The following is a 17,826-nucleotide window of genomic DNA, read 5'->3' on the forward strand; positions in this document are numbered from 1 at the left end:
AAATGAAAAGTCCAAGAAAATTGCAATTATATTACTCGACATGAGCACTTTAGCTGGCAGAAGATCTCTAAAGTAAACTGAAATAGATTGGAACTTGAGAGTTTGCCATCAGTTGTTTGCAATCTTTCGGTGTGGGAAAAGATCAGGAGATGCCTCAACTTTTAATATTCCTGCCAAATACTAAGCATCATTGAAGTAGTACCTATGGGTAGCAACTTAAATCTCCTTAGCCAACTAACATAATGTTCACAACTACAAATATAAAAACAGTATTGGAACTATGAAGTTTCTTAGTGGAAAACAAAACATATCCCACCATTAACTATATTGCAGAGATGAAGTAATTTTCCAGTAGAAACCAACCATTTGTTAATGATATACTCGACATGGTGTTAAATGACAGAACATGACTGCACTTTTAATATTTAATCCATGTCTTTATCTATTGAGATGACAATATATATCACAAAGTTTGTCGGTATAGTGCCAAAACCTGAGCGGTATGACATCAAATCCATTGATTTGTATCTTTTAAATTTTAAATGAAAGTTGTTATGTGGCCAAAGTCCTCCCAACTTCATGACAAAAGAGAACAGATCCGCAAGAACAGTGAAATAAGCATAATGGTATGCGTTGATAATCCAACTCAGCAGCCTTGGCACATCAGTAATTACTCTTATTTATCTTCAGGTGCAGCTTTCCACCTCAAATTTTTTTCCAACAAATCGTGTTGGTAACTGAAGCGGGCCTCTTTGGTATTCCTTAACAAATGATATGGTGTAATAACAGACAAAGAGAAGCCCATCGGTCGATCCCTTCATATATCTTAACACCCCCTACATCACAAAGTCAACAACTAGATACTTCACAATTCGGTGCCATCTGGTGTTCATTGACAATTCATAGCATGATATTCATATTCATACTGTGAGTGTTACTATTTTAAGAAGTAAACATGCAGGAGCCCCTCTCTTCTCGAAGCCAAACAAACGGAGTACTGACAACAAAATCTCCTCGAAACAAACACTAATTTGCATATTGATTTAGTGATAGAACTACAACCCGCTGCAAAAAGATAGTAGCACAATGTATCATAATTGGACAAAAACTATGTGTATCTAATAATTTAGATAAACTTATCCAATTCATCAATTGAACTCTATTCTACTGTGACATCTATACTGAAGCAAAACTCACGGTAGTTTGAGCAAGGGATGTAGTGAGGGAGAGAACCTCGGAAGTAATCGACAGCAGCGCGGAGTTGTTAAGGCCAAGAGGAGGAGGCGCGCAGGTTGAAGGACCAGGCCTCCAACATGCCGCAGTGGAGCAACTCCAGGCAAGGGGTGCCGCCTACGAAGCGATGCCCACCCGTCACCGTAACGAACCTGAGGTTGGAGACGATGGAGCGATGCCACTCCATGGAAATTTAGCGGGGGCAGGGGAGGTCGCCGAGAAGTGGCGGCGTCGTTCCTTCAAGGCAGGTGGTCCGGTTTGGGCGCGTCGAGGCTGCAGGGTAGCGACGCGGTCCCACGCGGTCCCACTGTGTGCACTGGCAAAGGACGAGGTGACGATGCGCGTGGGAAACGGTTCCAAAGTCGATGTGATCGCAGTCGGCACGCTACCTCTACATCTACCTTCGGGATTAATATTAGACCTAAGTAATTGTTATTTGGTGCCAGCGTTGAGCATGAACATTATATCTGGATCTTGTTTAATGCGAGACGGTTATTCATTTAAATCAAAGAATAATGGTTGTTCTATTTATATGAGTAATATCTTTTATGGTCATGCACCCTTGAAGAGTGGTCTATTTTTATTGAATCTCGATAGTAGTAATACACATATTCATAATGTTGAAGCCAAAAGATGCAGAGTTGATAATGAAAGTGCAACTTATTTGTGGCACTGTCGTTTAGGTCATATCGGTATAAAGCGCATGAAGAAACTCCATACCGATGGACTTTTGGAACCACTTGATTATGAATCACTTGGTACTTGCGAACCGTGCCTCATGGGCAAGATGACTAAAACACCGTTCTCCGGTACTATGGAGAGAGCAACAGATTTGTTGGAAATCATACATACCGATGTATGTGGCCCGATGAATATTGAGGCTCGTGGCGGATATCGTTATTTTCTCACCTTCACAGATGATTTAAGCAGATATGGGTATATTTACTTAACGAAACATAAGTCTGAAACATTTGAAAAGTTCAAAGAATTTCAGAGTGAAGTTGAAAATCATCGTAACAAGAAAATAAAGTTTCTACGATCTGATCGTGGAGGAGAATATTTGAGTTACGAGTTTGGTGTACATTTGAAAAACTGTGGAATAGTTTCGCAACTCACGCCACCCGGAACACCACAGCGTAATGGTGTGTCCGAACGTCGTAATCGTACTTTACTAGATATGGTGCGATCTATGATGTCTCTTACTGATTTACCGCTATCATTTTGGGGATATGCTTTAGAGACGGCCGCATTCACGTTAAATAGGGCACCATCAAAATCCGTTGAGACGACGCCTTATGAACTGTGGTTTGGCAAGAAACCAAAGTTGTCGTTTCTTAAAGTTTGGGGCTGCGATGCTTATGTGAAAAAGCTTCAACCTGATAAGCTCGAACCCAAATCGGAGAAATGTGTCTTCATAGGATACTCAAAGGAGACTATTGGGTACACCTTCTATCACAGATCCGAAGGCAAGACATTCGTTGCTAAGAATGGATCCTTTCTAGAGAAGGAGTTTCTCTCGAAAGAAGTGAGTGGGAGGAAAGTAGAACTTGACGAGTTAACTGTACCTGCTCCCTTACTGGAGAGTAGTTCATCACAGAAAACTGTTTCAGTGACACCTACACCAGTTAGTGAAGAAGCCAATGATAATGATCATGAAACTTCAGATCAAGATACTGCTGAACCTCGTAGATCAACGAGAGTAAGATCCACACCAGAGTGGTACGGTAATCCTATTCTGGAAGTCATGATACTAGATCATGATGAACCTACGAACTATGAAGAAGCGATGGTGAGCCCAGATTCCGCAAAGTGGCTTGAAGCCATGAAATCTGAGATGGGATCCATGTATGAGAACAAAGTATGGACTTTGGTTGACTTGCCCGATGATCGGCAAGCAATTGAGAATAAATGGATCTTTAAGAAGAAGACTGACGCTGATGGTAATGTTACTGTCTACAAAGCTCGACTTGTCGCAAAAGGTTTTCGGCAAGTTCAAGGGATTGACTACGATGAGACCTTCTCACCCATAGCGATGCTTAAGTCCGTCCGAATCATGTTAGCAATTGCCGCATTTTATGATTATGAAATTTGGCAGATGGATGTCAAAACTGCATTCCTGAATGGATTTCTGGAAGAAGAGTTGTATATGATGCAACCAGAAGGTTTTGTCGATCCAAAGGGAGCTAACAAAGTGTGCAAGCTCCAGCGATCCATTTATGGACTGGTGCAAGCCTCTCGGAGTTGGAATAAACGTTTTGATAGTGTGATCAAAGCATTTGGTTTTATACAGACTTTCGGAGAAGCCTGTATTTACAAGAAAGTGAGTGGGAGCTCTGTAGCATTTCTGATATTATATGTGGATGACATATTACTGATTGGAAATGATATAGAATTTCTGGATAGCATAAAGGGACACTTGAATAAAAGTTTTTCAATGAAAGACCTCGGTGAAGCTGCTTACATATTAGGCATTAAGATCTATAGAGATAGATCAAGACGCTTAATTGGACTTTCACAAAGCACATACCTTGACAAAATTTTGAAGAAGTTCAAAATGGATCAAGCGAAGAAAGGGTTCTTGCCTGTGTTACAAGGTGTGAAATTGAGTAAGACTCAATGCCCGACCACTGCAGAAGATAGAGAGAATATGAAAGATGTTCCCTATGCATCAGCCATAGGCTCTATCATGTATGCAATGCTGTGTACCAGACCTGATGTGTGCCTTGCTATAAGTTTAGCAGGGAGGTACCAAAGTAATCCAGGAATGGATCACTGGACAGCGGTCAAGAACATCCTGAAATACCTGAAAAGGACTAAGGATATGTTTCTCGTATATGGAAGTGACAAAGAGCTCATCGTAAAAGGTTACATTGATGCAAGCTTTGACACTGATCCGAACGATTCTAAATCGCAAACCGGATACGTGTTTACATTAAACGGTGGAGCTGTCAGTTGGTGCAGTTCTAAACAAAGCGTCGTAGCGGGATCTACATGTGAAGCGGAATACATAGCTGCTTCGGAAGCAGCAAATGAAGGAGTCTGGATGAAGGAGTTCATATCCGATCTAGGTGTCATACCTAGTGCATCGGGTCCAATGAAAATCTTTTGTGACAATACTGGTGCAATTGCCTTGGCAAAGGAATCCAGATTTCACAAAAGGACCAAACACATCAAGATACGCTTCAACTCCATCCGGGATCTAGTCCAGGTGGGAGACATAGAGATTTGCAAGATACATACGGATCTGAATGTTGCAGACCCGTTGACTAAGCCTCTTCCACGAGCAAAACATGATCAGCACCAAAGCTCCATGGGTGTTAGATTCATTACAGTGTAATCTAGATTATTGACTCTAGTGCAAGTGGGAGACTGAAGGAAATATGCCCTAGAGGCAATAATAAAGTTATTATTTATTTCCTTATAATCATGATAAATGTTTATTATTCATGCTAGAATTGTATTTACCGGAAACATAATACATGTGTGAATACATAGACAAACATAGTGTCACTAGTATGCCTCTACTTGACTAGCTCGTTAATCAAAGATGGTTATGTTTCCTAACCATGAACAATGAGTTGTTATTTGATTAACGAGGTCACATCATTAGTAGAATGATCTGATTGACATGACCCATTCCATTAGCTTAGCACACGATCGTTTAGTATGTTGCTATTGCTTTCTTCATGACTTATACATGTTCCTATGACTATGAGATTATGCAACTCCCGTTTACCGGAGGAACACTTTGGGTACTACCAAACGTCACAACGTAACTGGGTGATTATAAAGGAGTACTACAGGTGTCTCCAATGGTCGATGTTGGGTTGGCGTATTTCGAGATTAGGATTTGTCACTCCGATTGTCGGAGAGGTATCTCTGGGCCCTCTCGGTAATACACATCACATAAGCCTTGCAAGCATTACAACTAATATGTTAGTTGGGAGATGATGTATTACGGAACGAGTAAAGAGACTTGCCGGTAACGAGATTGAACTAGGTATTGGATACCGACGATCGAATCTCGGGCAAGTAACATACCGATGACAAAGGGAACAACGTATGTTGTTATGCGGTCTGACCGATAAAGATCTTCGTAGAATATGTAGGAGCCAATATGGGCATCCAGGTCCCGCTATTGGTTATTGACCAGAGATGTGTCTCGGTCATGTCTACATTGTTCTCGAACCCGTAGGGTCCGCACGCTTAAGGTTACGATGACAGTTATATTATGAGTTTATGCATTTTGATGTACCGAAGGTTGTTCGGAGTCCCGGATGTGATCACGGACATGACGAGGAGTCTCGAAATGGTCGAGACATAAAGATTGATATATTGGAAGTCTATGTTTGGACATCGGAAGTGTTCCGGGTGAAATCGGGATTTTACCGGGTTACCGGGAGGTTACCGGAACCCCCCGGGAGCCATATGGGCCATCATGGGCCTTAGTGGAAAGGAGAAAGGGGCAGCCCAAGGGGGCTGCGCGCCTCCCCCCTTCCCCTAGTACTATTAGGACTAGGAGAGGTGGCCGGCCACCCCTCTCCCTCTTTCCCCCTTGGGAATCCTAGTTGGAATAGGATTGGAGGGGAGTCCTACTCCCGGTAGGAGTAGGACTCCTCCTGCGCCACCTCCTCCTGGCCGGCGCCTCCTCCCCCCCTTGGCTCCTTTATATACGGAGGCAGGGGCACCTCTAAACACACAAGTTGACACAAGTTGATCCACGTGATCGATTCCTTAGCCGTGTGCGGTGCCCCCTGCCACCATATTCCTCGATAATACTGTAGCGGAGTTTAGGCGAAGCCCTGCTGCTGTAGTTCATCAAGATCGTCACCACGCCGTCATGCTGACGAAACTCTTCCCCGACACTTTGCTGGATCGGAGTCCGGGGATCGTCATCGAGCTGAACGTGTGCTCGAACTCGGAGGTGCCGTAGTTTCGGTGCTTGATCGGTTGGATCGTGAAGACGTACGACTACTTCCTCTACATCGTGTCATCGCTTCCACAGTCGGTCTGCGTTGGGTACGTAGACAACACTCTCCTCTCGTTGCTATGCATCACATGATCCTGTGTGCGCGTAGGAAAATTTTTGAAATTACTACGAAACCCTACAGTGGCATCCGAGCCTGGTTATTGATGTTGATGTTATATGCACGAGTAGAACACAAGTGAGTTGTGGACGATACAAGTCATACTGCCTACCAGCATGTCATATTTTGGTTCGGCGGTATTGTTGGACGAGACGACCCAGACCAACCTTACGCGTACGCTTACGCGAGACCGGTTCCCTCGACGTGCTTTGCACAGAGATGGCTTGCGGGCGACTGTCTCTCCAACTTTAGTTGAACCAAGTATGGCTACGCCCGGTCCTTGCGAAGGTTAAAACGGAGTCTATTTGACAAACTATCGTTGTGGTTTTGATGCGTAGGTGAGATTGGTTCTTACTTAAGCCCGTAGCAGCCACGTAAAACATGCAACAACAAAGTAGAGGACGTCTAACTTGTTTTTGCAGGGCATGTTGTGATGTGATATGGTCAAGGCATGATGCTGAATTTTATTGTATGAGATGATCATGTTTTGTAACCAAGTTATCGGCAACTGGCAGGAGCCATATGGTTGTCGCTTTATTGTATGCAATGCAATCGCGATGTAATGCTTAATTTTATTACTAAACGGTAGTGATAGTCGTGAAAGCATAAGATTGGCGAGACGACAACGATGCTACGATGGAGATCAAGGTGTCGCGCCGGTGACGATGGTGATCATGACGGTGCTTCGGAGATGGAGATCACAAGCACGAGATGATGATGGCCATATCATATCACTTATATTGATTGCATGTGATGTTTATCTTTTTATGCATCTTATCTTGCTTTGATTGACGGTAGCATTATAAGATGATCTCTCATTAAATTATCAAGAAGTGTTCTCCCTGAGTATGCACCGTTGCCAAAGTTCGTCGTGCCCAGACACCACGTGATGATCGGGTGTGATAAGCTCTACGTCCATCTACAACGGGTGCAAGCCAGTTTTTGCACACGCAGAATACTCAGGTTAAACTTGACGAGCCTAGCATATGCAGATATGACCTCGGAACACGGAGACCGAAAGGTCGAGCTTGAATCATATAGTAGATATGATCAACATAACGATGTTCACCATTGAAAACTACTCCATCTCACGTGATGATCGGTTATGGTTTAGTTGATTTGGATCACGTAATCACTTAGAGGATTAGAGGGATGTCTATCTAAGTGGGAGTTCTTAAGTAATATGATTAATTGAACTTAAATTTATCATGAACTTAGTACCTGATAGTATCTTGCTTGTTTATGTTGATTGTAGATAGATGGCTCGTGCTGTTGTTCCGTTGAATTTTAATGCGTTCCTTGAGAAAGCAAAGTTGAAAGATGATGGTAGCAATTACACGGACTGGGTCCGTAACTTGAGGATTATCCTCATTGCTGCACAGAAGAATTACGTCCTGGAAGCACCGCTGGGTGCCAGGCCTGCTGCTGGAGCAACGCCAGATGTTATGAACGTCTGGCAGAGCAAAGCTAATGACTACTCGATAGTTCAGTGTGCCATGCTTTACGGCTTAGAATCGGGACTTCAACGACGTTTTGAACGTCATGGAGCATATGAGATGTTCCAGGAGTTGAAGTTAATATTTCAAGCAAATGCCCGGATTGAGAGATATGAAGTCTCCAATAAGTTCTATAGCTGCAAGATGGAGGAGAACAGTTCTGTCAGTGAGCATATACTCAAAATGTCTGGGTATAATAATCACTTGATTCAATTGGGAGTTAATCTTCCGGATGATTGCGTCATCTACAGAATTCTCCAATCACTGCCACCAAGCTACAAGAGCTTCGTAATGAACTATAATATGCAAGGGATGAACAAGACTATTCCCGAGCTCTTCGCAATGCTGAAAGCTGCGGAGGTAGAAATCAAGAAGGAGCATCAAGTGTTGATGGTTAACAAGACCACTAGTTTCAAGAAAAAGGGCAAAGGGAAGAAAAAGGGGAACTTCAAAAAGAACGGCAAGCAAGTTGCTGCTCAAGAGAAGAAACCCAAGTCTGGACCTAAGCCTGAAACTGAGTGCTTCTACTGCAAGCAGACTGGTCACTGGAAGCGGAACTGCCCCAAGTATTTGGCGGATAAGAAGGATGGCAAGGTAAACAAAGGTATATGTGATATACATGTTATTGATGTGTACCTTACTAGAGCTCGCAGTAGCACCTGGGTATTTGATACTGGTTCTGTTGCTAATATTTGCAACTCGAAACAGGGACTACAGAATAAGCGGGCACTGGCAAAGGACGAGGTGACGATGCGCGTGGGAAACGGTTCCAAAGTCGATGTGATCGCAGTCGGCACGCTACCTCTACATCTACCTTCGGGATTAATATTAGACCTAAGTAATTGTCATTTGGTGCCAGCGTTGAGAATGAACATTATATCTGGATCTTGTTTAATGCGAGACGGTTATTCATTTAAATCAGAGAATAATGGTTGTTCTATTTATATGAGTAATATCTTTTATGGTCATGCACCCTTGAAGAGTGGTCTATTTTTATTGAATCTCGATAGTAGTAATACACATATTCATAATGTTGAAGCCAAAAGATGCAGAGTTGATAATGAAAGTGCAACTTATTTGTGGCACTGTCGTTTAGGTCATATCGGTATAAAGCGCATGAAGAAACTCCATACCGATGGACTTTTGGAACCACTTGATTATGAATCACTTGGTACTTGCGAACGGTGCCTCATGGGCAAGATGACTAAAACACCATTCTCCGGTACTATGGAGAGAGCAACAGATTTGTTGGAAATCATACATACCGATGTATGTGGCCCGATGAATATTGAGGCTCGTGGCGGATATCGTTATTTTCTCACCTTCACAGATGATTTAAGCAGATATGGGTATATTTACTTAATGAAACATAAGTCTGAAACATTTGAAAAGTTCAAAGAATTTCAGAGTGAAGTTGAAAATCATCGTAACAAGAAAATAAAGTTTCTACGATCTGATCGTGGAGGAGAATATTTGAGTTACGAGTTTGGTGTACATTTGAAAAACTGTGGAATAGTTTCGCAACTCACGCCACCCGGAACACCACAGCGTAATGGTGTGTCCGAACGTCGTAATCGTACTTTACTAGATATGGTGCGATCTATGATATCTCTTACTGATTTACCGCTACCATTTTGGGGATATGCTTTAGAGACGGCCGCATTCACGTTAAATAGGGCACCATCAAAATCCGTTGAGACGACGCCTTATGAACTGTGGTTTGACAAGAAACCAAAGTTGTCGTTTCTTAAAGTTTGGGGCTGCGATGCTTATGTGAAAAAGCTTCAACCTGATAAGCTCGAACCCAAATCGGAGAAATGTGTCTTCATAGGATACCCAAAGGAAACTGTTGGGTACACCTTCTATCACAGATCCGAAGGCAAAACATTCGTTGCTAAGAATGGATCATTTCTAGAGAAGGAGTTTCTCTCGAAAGAAGTGAGTGGGAGGAAAGTAGAACTTGACGAGGTAACTGTACCTGCTCCCTTACTGGAAAGTAATTCATCACAGAAAACTGTTTCAGTGACACCTACACCAGTTAGTGAGGAAGCCAATGATAATGATCATGAAACTTCAGATCAAGATACTACTGAACCGCGTAGATCAACCAGAGTAAGATCCGCACCAGAGTGGTACGGTAATCCTGTTCTGGAGGTCATGCTACTAGATCATGATGAACCTACGAACTATGAAGAAGCGATGGTGAGCCCAGATTCCGTAAAGTGGCTTGAAGCCATGAAATCTGAGATGGGATCCATGTATGAGAACAAAGTATGGACTTTGGTTGACTTGCCCGATGATCGGCAAGCAATTGAGAATAAATGGATTTTTAAGAAGAAGACTGACGCTGATGGTAATGTTACTGTCTACAAAGCTCGACTTGTCGCAAAAGGTTTTCGGCAAGTTCAAGGAATTGACTACGATGAGACCTTCTCACCTGTAGCGATGCTTAAGTCCGTCTGAATCATGTTAGCAATTGCCGCATTTTATGATTATGAAATTTGGCAAATGGATGTCAAAACTGCATTCCTGAATGGATTTCTGGAAGAAGAGTTGTATATGATGCAACCAGAAGGTTTTGTCGATCCAAAGGGAGCTAACAAAGTGTGCAAGCTCCAGCGATCCATTTATGGACTGGTGCAAGCCTCTCGGAGTTGGAATAAACGTTTTGATAGTGTGATCAAAGCATTTGGTTTTATACAGACTTTCGGAGAAGCCTGTATTTACAAGAAAGTGAGTGGGAGCTCTGTAGCATTTCTGATATTATATGTGGATGACATATTACTGATTGGAAATGATATAGAATTTCTGGATAGCATAAAGGGATACTTGAATAAAAGTTTTTCAATGAAAGACCTCGGTGAAGCTGCTTACATATTAGGCATTAAGATCTATAGAGATAGATCAAGACGCTTAATTGGACTTTCACAAAGCCCATACCTTGACAAAATTTTGAAGAAGTTCAAAATGGATCAAGCGAAGAAAGGGTTCTTGCCTGTGTTACAAGGTGTGAAATTGAGTAAGACTCAATGCCCGACCACTGCAGAAGATAGAGAGAATATGAAAGATGTTCCCTATGCATCAGCCATAGGCTCTATCATGTATGCAATGCTGTGTACCAGACCTGATGTGTGCCTTGCTATAAGTTTAGCAGGGAGGTACCAAAGTAATCCAGGAATGGATCACTGGACAGCGGTCAAGAACATCCTGAAATACCTGAAAAGGACTAAGGATATGTTTCTCGTATATGGAAGTGACAAAGAGCTCATCGTAAAAGGTTACGTTGATGCAAGCTTTGACACTGATCCGGACGATTCTAAATCGCAAACCGGATACGTGTTTACATTAAACGGTGGAGCTGTCAGTTGGTGCAGTTCTAAACAAAGCGTCGTAGCAGGATCTACATGTGAAGCGGAATACATAGCTGCTTCGGAAGCAGCAAATGAAGGAGTCTGGATGAAGGAGTTCATATCCGATCTAGGTGTCATACCTAGTGCATCGGGTCCAATGAAAATCTTTTGTGACAATACTGGTGCAATTGCCTTGGGAAAGGAATCCAGATTTCACAAAAGGACCAAACACATCAAGAGACGCTTCAACTCCATCCGGGATCTAGTCCAGGTGGGAGACATAGAGATTTGCAAGATACATACGGATCTGAATGTTGCAGACCCGTTGACTAAGCCTCTTCCACGAGCAAAACATGATCAGCACCAAAGCTCCATGGGTGTTAGATTCATTACAGTGTAATCTAGATTATTGACTCTAGTGCAAGTGGGAGACTGAAGGAAATATGCCCTAGAGGCAATAATAAAGTTATTATTTATTTCCTTATAATCATGATAAATGTTTATTATTCATGCTAGAATTGTATTTACCGGAAACATAATACATGTGTGAATACATAGACAAACAGAGTGTCACTAGTATGCCTCTACTTGACTAGCTCGTTAATCAAAGATGGTTATGTTTCCTAACCATGAACAAATGAGTTGTTATTTGATTAACGAGGTCACATCATTAGTAGAATGATCTGATTGACATGACCCATTCCATTAGCTTAGCACCCGATCGTTTAGTATGTTGCTATTGCTTTCTTCATGACTTATACATGTTCCTATGACTATGAGATTATGCAACTCCCGTTTACCGGAGGAACACTTTGGGTACTACCAAACGTCACAACGTAACTGGGTGATTATAAAGGAGTACTACAGGTGTCTCCAATGGTCGATGTTGGGTTGGCGTATTTCGAGATTAGGATTTGTCACTCCGATTGTCGGAGAGGTATCTCTAGGCCCTCTCGGTAATACACATCACATAAGCCTTGCAAGAATTACAACTAATATGTTAGTTGTGAGATGATGTATTACGGAACGAGTAAAGAGACTTGCCGGTAACGAGATTGAACTAGGTATTGGATACCGACGATCGAATCTCGGGCAAGTAACATACCGATGACAAAGGGAACAACGTATGTTGTTATGCGGTCTGACCGATAAAGATCTTCGTAGAATATGTAGGAGCCAATATGGGCATCCAGGTCCCGCTATTGGTTATTGACCGGAGACGTGTCTCGGTCATGTCTACATTGTTCTCGAACCCGTAGGGTCCGCACGCTTAAGGTTACGATGACAGTTATATTATGAGTTTATGCATTTTGATGTACCGAAGGTTGTTCGGAGTCCCGGATGTGATCACGGACATGACGAGGAGTCTCGAAATGGTCGAGACATAAAGATTGATATATTGGAAGTCTATGTTTGGACATCAGAAGTGTTCCGGGTGAAATCGGGATTTTACCGGGTTACCGGGAGGTTACCGGAACCCCCCGGGAGCCATATGGGCCATCATGGGCCTTAGTGGAAAGGAGAAAGGGGCAGCCCAAGGGGGCTGCGCGCCTCCCCCCTTCCCCTAGTCCTATTAGGACTAGGAGAGGTGGCCGGCCACCCCTCTCCCTCTTTCCCCCTTGGGAATCCTAGTTGGAATAGGATTGGAGGGGAGTCCTACTCCCGGTAGGAGTAGGACTCCTCCTGCGCCACCTCCTCCTGGCCGGCGCCTCCTCCCCCCCTTGGCTCCTTTATATACGGAGGCAGGGGCACCTCTAAACACACAAGTTGACACAAGTTGATCCACGTGATCGATTCCTTAGCCGTGTGCGGTGCCCCCTGCCACCATATTCCTCGATAATACTGTAGCGGAGTTTAGGCGAAGCCCTGCTGCTATAGTTCATCAAGATCGTCACCACGCCGTCGTGCTGACGAAACTCTTCCCCGACACTTTGCTGGATCGGAGTCCGTGGATCGTCATCGAGCTGAACGTGTGCTCGAACTCGGAGGTGCCGTAGTTTCGGTGCTTGATCGGTTGGATCGTGAAGACGTACGACTACTTCCTCTACGTCGTGTCATCGCTTCCGCAGTCGGTCTGCGTTGGGTACGTAGACAACACTCTCCTCTCGTTGCTATGCATCACATGATCCTGTGTGCGCGTAGGAAATTTTTTGAAATTACTACGAAACCCTACACGTACATAACCTGCTTCGCCCCCCCCCCCCTATTCCGTTCTGCCTTCATAATTAACATGGACCCTCATGCGTCAGCCCATGTACAGGTATAGTCCATTAGTTTGTTTTTTAAGCTTAGAGCCCATTAGTTACGAAGCACAAAAATGCCAATAAGGCCATCGTGGAAAAAAGGCCCTGCTAGTCATATCACGAAGCCACATATCGCGAAGTCGCTAGTCTGTTCGTTTCCAAGCCGCTGCCCGCTGCTGCGACCGAGACTGCCGCCCAAATCAGATCTCTCCCTCTCCCCGCCATTGAGAAGCGAAGATGGAAGCGAACGCCGGGACATGCAGGCGCCGCTGCGCCGGATCCACGAAAAAGTTGCCGGCAGCCCGGACACACGGCGGTTGAGCGGCAACAACGCAAAGGAAAAAAGGTAATTTGTTTTCTCATCAGATTAGTTTGTGCCTTTAAAAACTATATATAGAAGTATAATCATACACAAACTATAGGCATTAATCAACAATTATAACATTCTCAGTTATTTATTTGTGTTTGTGTAGACATGAAGATGTAGAAAGATGAATCATTTCGTTATTTTTTCAAACCAGTTGGTTCATGTTCTCAGCCATGAGAAAATGAAGCTATTGTGCAATCCAGTGAAGCGAACAAGCCTAATCCTAACTAACGCTAAAGAATTCCATTGATGCCATGAGGTAAGTAAGAACTATTTAATTTCAGACATTTAAATTTCGTGATATCTGATAATTATTTTACGAAATAGACTGGCCATAATTAATTTAGTCCATATGCAAGCTTCTAATCAATAAATTATATATACCACAAATAAAATTTCATGAATCTACATGTCTTGTGTCGTTGTCTTTCTATCAGTGCTCAGATATCTGTTTCTTCTTATCAGTGTAACAAGCCGGTTGATTCTATTAAGAACTTAGTGAAAAGTGGGTTAACCTAAAGGAAAAAATTTCTTGTGCCAATGTCTTCGCCCCCCCTATGGTCAAATCCTGGCTCCGTCCCTGAGGATGATGGAGACTATGATTCCCCCACAAGTCGGGATGAGACTCCGGGCGAAAAAAAGGAAGTCATAAAAAAAGAAGGCCCAAACAAAAAAATGAAAGAAAAAAAGAGAAGGGGCAATGTTACTATCTTTTTTTCACACTTGTGCTTCAAAGTAGCACCATGATCTTCATGATGGAGAGTCTCTTATGTTGTCACTTTCATATACTAGTGGGAATTTTTTATTATAAAACTTGGCTTGTATATTCCAATGATGGGCTTCCTCAAATTGCCTTAGGTCTTCATGAGCAAGCAAGTTGGATGCACACCCACTTAGTTACTTTTGTTGAGCTTTCATACACTTATAGCTCTACTGCATCCGTTGCATGGAAATCCCTACTCACTCACATTAATATCTATCGATGGGCATCTCCATAGCCCATTGATACGCCTAGTTGATGTGAGACTATCTTCCTCTTTTTTGTCTTCTCCACAACCACCGTTCTATTCCACCTATAGTGTTATGTCCATGCCTCGCGCTCATATATTGCGTGAAAGTTGAAACTTTTTGAGAATGCTAAAGTATGAAACAATTGTTTGGCTTGTCATCGGGGTTGTGCATGATGGGAGCATTTTGTGTGACGAAAATGAAGCATGGATAAACTATATGATTTTGTAGGGATGAGCTTTCTTTGTCTATGTTATTTTAAGAAGACATAATTGCTTGGTTAGTATGCTCGAAGTATTATTATTTTTATGTCAATATTAAACTTTTGTCTTGAATCTTTTGGATCTGAACATTCATGCCACAGTAAAGAAAAATTACATTGAAAATTATGTTAGGTAGCATTCCACATCAAAAATTATGTTTTTTATCATTTACCTACTCAAGGACGAGCAGGAATTAAGCTTGGGGATGCTTGATACGTCACCAATGTATCGATAATTTTTTATTGTTCCATGCTATTATATTATCTGTTTTGGATGCTTAATGGGCTTTAATATGCTCTTTTATATTATTTTTGGGACTAACCTATTAACCAGAGGCCCAGTGCCAGTTTCTGTTTTTTTACCTATTTCAGTGTTTCGTAGAAAAGGAGTATCAAACGGAATCCAAATAAAATGAAACCTTCGCGAGGATATTTCTTGAAACAAACAAAAACCAGGAGACTTGGACTGGAAGTCTGGAAGTCCGCGAGGCGGACACGAGATAGGAGGGCGCGCCCAGGAGGGGTAGGTGCACCCCCACCCTCGTGGGCCCCACGGAGCTCCACTGACGTACTTCTTTCGCCTATATATACTCTTATACCCTAAAAACATCAGGGGGAGCCACGAAACCACTTTTCCACCGCCGCAACCTTCTGTACCTGTGGGATCCCATCTGAGGCCTTATCCGGCGATCTACCGGAGGGGGATTCGATCACGGAGGGCTTCTGCATCAACACCATAGCCTCTCCTATGATGTGTTTGTAGTTTACCACAGACCTTCAGGTCCATAGTTATTAGCTAGATGGCTTCTTCTCTCTCTTTGGTTCTCAATACAAAGTTCTCCTCGGTGTTCTTGGAGATCTATTTGATATAATACTTTTTGCGGTGTGTTTGCCGAGATCCAATGAATTGTGGATTTATGATCAAGTTTATCTATGAATAACATTTGATTCTTCTCTGAATTCTTATATGCACGATTTGATATCTTTGCAAGTCTCTTCGAATTATCGGTTTAGTTTGGCCTACTAGATTGATCTTTCTTGTACTGGGAGAAGTGCTTAGCTTTGGGTTCAATCTTGCGGTGTACTTTTCGAGTGACAGTAGAGGCAGCAAGACACATATTGTATTGTTGCCATCGAGGATAAAAAGATGGGGTTTATATCATATTGCTTGAGTTTATCCCTCTACATCATGTCATCTTGCTTAAAGCGTTACTCTGTTCTTATGAACTTAATACTCTAGATGCATGGTGGATAGCGGTCAATGTGTGGAGTAATAGTAGTAGATGCAAAATCATTTCGGTCTAGTTAACACAGACGTGATGCCTATATTTCATAATCATTGCCTAGATATTCTCATAACTATGCACTCTTCTATCAATTGCTCGGCAGTAATTTGTTCACCCACCGTAATACATGCTATCATGAGAGAAGCCACTAGTGAAACCTATGGCCCCCGGGTCTTTTTTTTATTATATTGCATCTCTTTTTATTTACATCGCATCTTGTTTACTATTTTGCAATCTTTAATTTCCAATCTATACAATAAAAATACCAAAAATATTTATCTTATTATCTTTATCAGATCTCACTTTCGCAAGTGACCGTAAAGGGATTGACAACCCCTTTATCGCGTTGGTTGCGAGGTTTTTGATTGTTCGTGCAGATACTAGGTGACTTGCGTGTTATCTTCTACTGGATTGATACCTTGGATTGATACTTTGCTGCATCACCCTTTTCTTCTTTAAGGGAAAACCAACGCATGCTCAAGAGGTAGCACGTACTAGTATGACTAACTATTATATGAGTGGGCTATTAGGTTGGCTATAAGTGACATGACAACTCCATATTGTCGGCTCTTTGCTATAGTATTAACCATGCTCTAAGATATACACCATTCGTCTAGGTTTATTTGGCCCCCTTGTATTTTGGGTCAAAGTTTGACCATTTACAACAACTCATGATTTATATGCTACAGAAATATATATCATCGGATTTGTATCCAAAAGAAGAATACAATCGTAAAAACATTATGACATATATTTTATTACAATCATAAAAAATATTATATTGGAGTAGTTAACTATGTCAAGCTTTGAGACTAAATGTGAGGGGCCCTAATAAACCCGGACGAAGGAAACTTCCAATTTAATGTCATTAGGTATAGCTTAAGATATATTAGCACACTAGGACTGAGATGCAGACTATTTGTGCTCGACTTCAAATGAGCTTGCATGAATAGTAAAATCAAAAAAAATATTAAAAAAATCATCTTTTTGCAACAAAATTGAGAAATGTTTTACATGCGTGCAAAATTTCAAGATAAAATCACATTCCTGAAAGCGTGGACAAAAAAATCCATGCTAAAAAAGTCTATCTTGAGAAAATCATCTTTTTTGCCCAGAACTCCAAAAATGTCATTCGTCACAACTTTTTGCATGCATGTGGAACTTTTCTCAATGTTTGTTGAAAAAAAAGAAATTAGATTTAAAAAATTATTTTCATTTTTTTGGATTTTCTATTCACACGAGCTCATTTGAGCTCGAGCTGAGAAGGGCACTTTCGACTAGCACTGCCCTTAGGCCAACTCCACCGCGCGACCCCATCCTGTCCGCGCGCGTCCGTTTAGGGTAAAACGGACGAATAGCGCGGCCCAGCGCGCGGCCTCAAACGGACAAATGTTCGGATTCCGTCCATTTTCGGCCCATCCCCGGCCCAAACTTGCGCTCGGTTTGGGGTGAAACGGACGCGTGCGGACGGCCTGGACGCACGCCTTTGTCCCC

Source organism: Triticum dicoccoides, chromosome 1A (assembly GCF_002162155.2).
Source record: "Triticum dicoccoides isolate Atlit2015 ecotype Zavitan chromosome 1A, WEW_v2.0, whole genome shotgun sequence".
NCBI lineage: Eukaryota > Viridiplantae > Streptophyta > Magnoliopsida > Poales > Poaceae > Triticum > Triticum dicoccoides.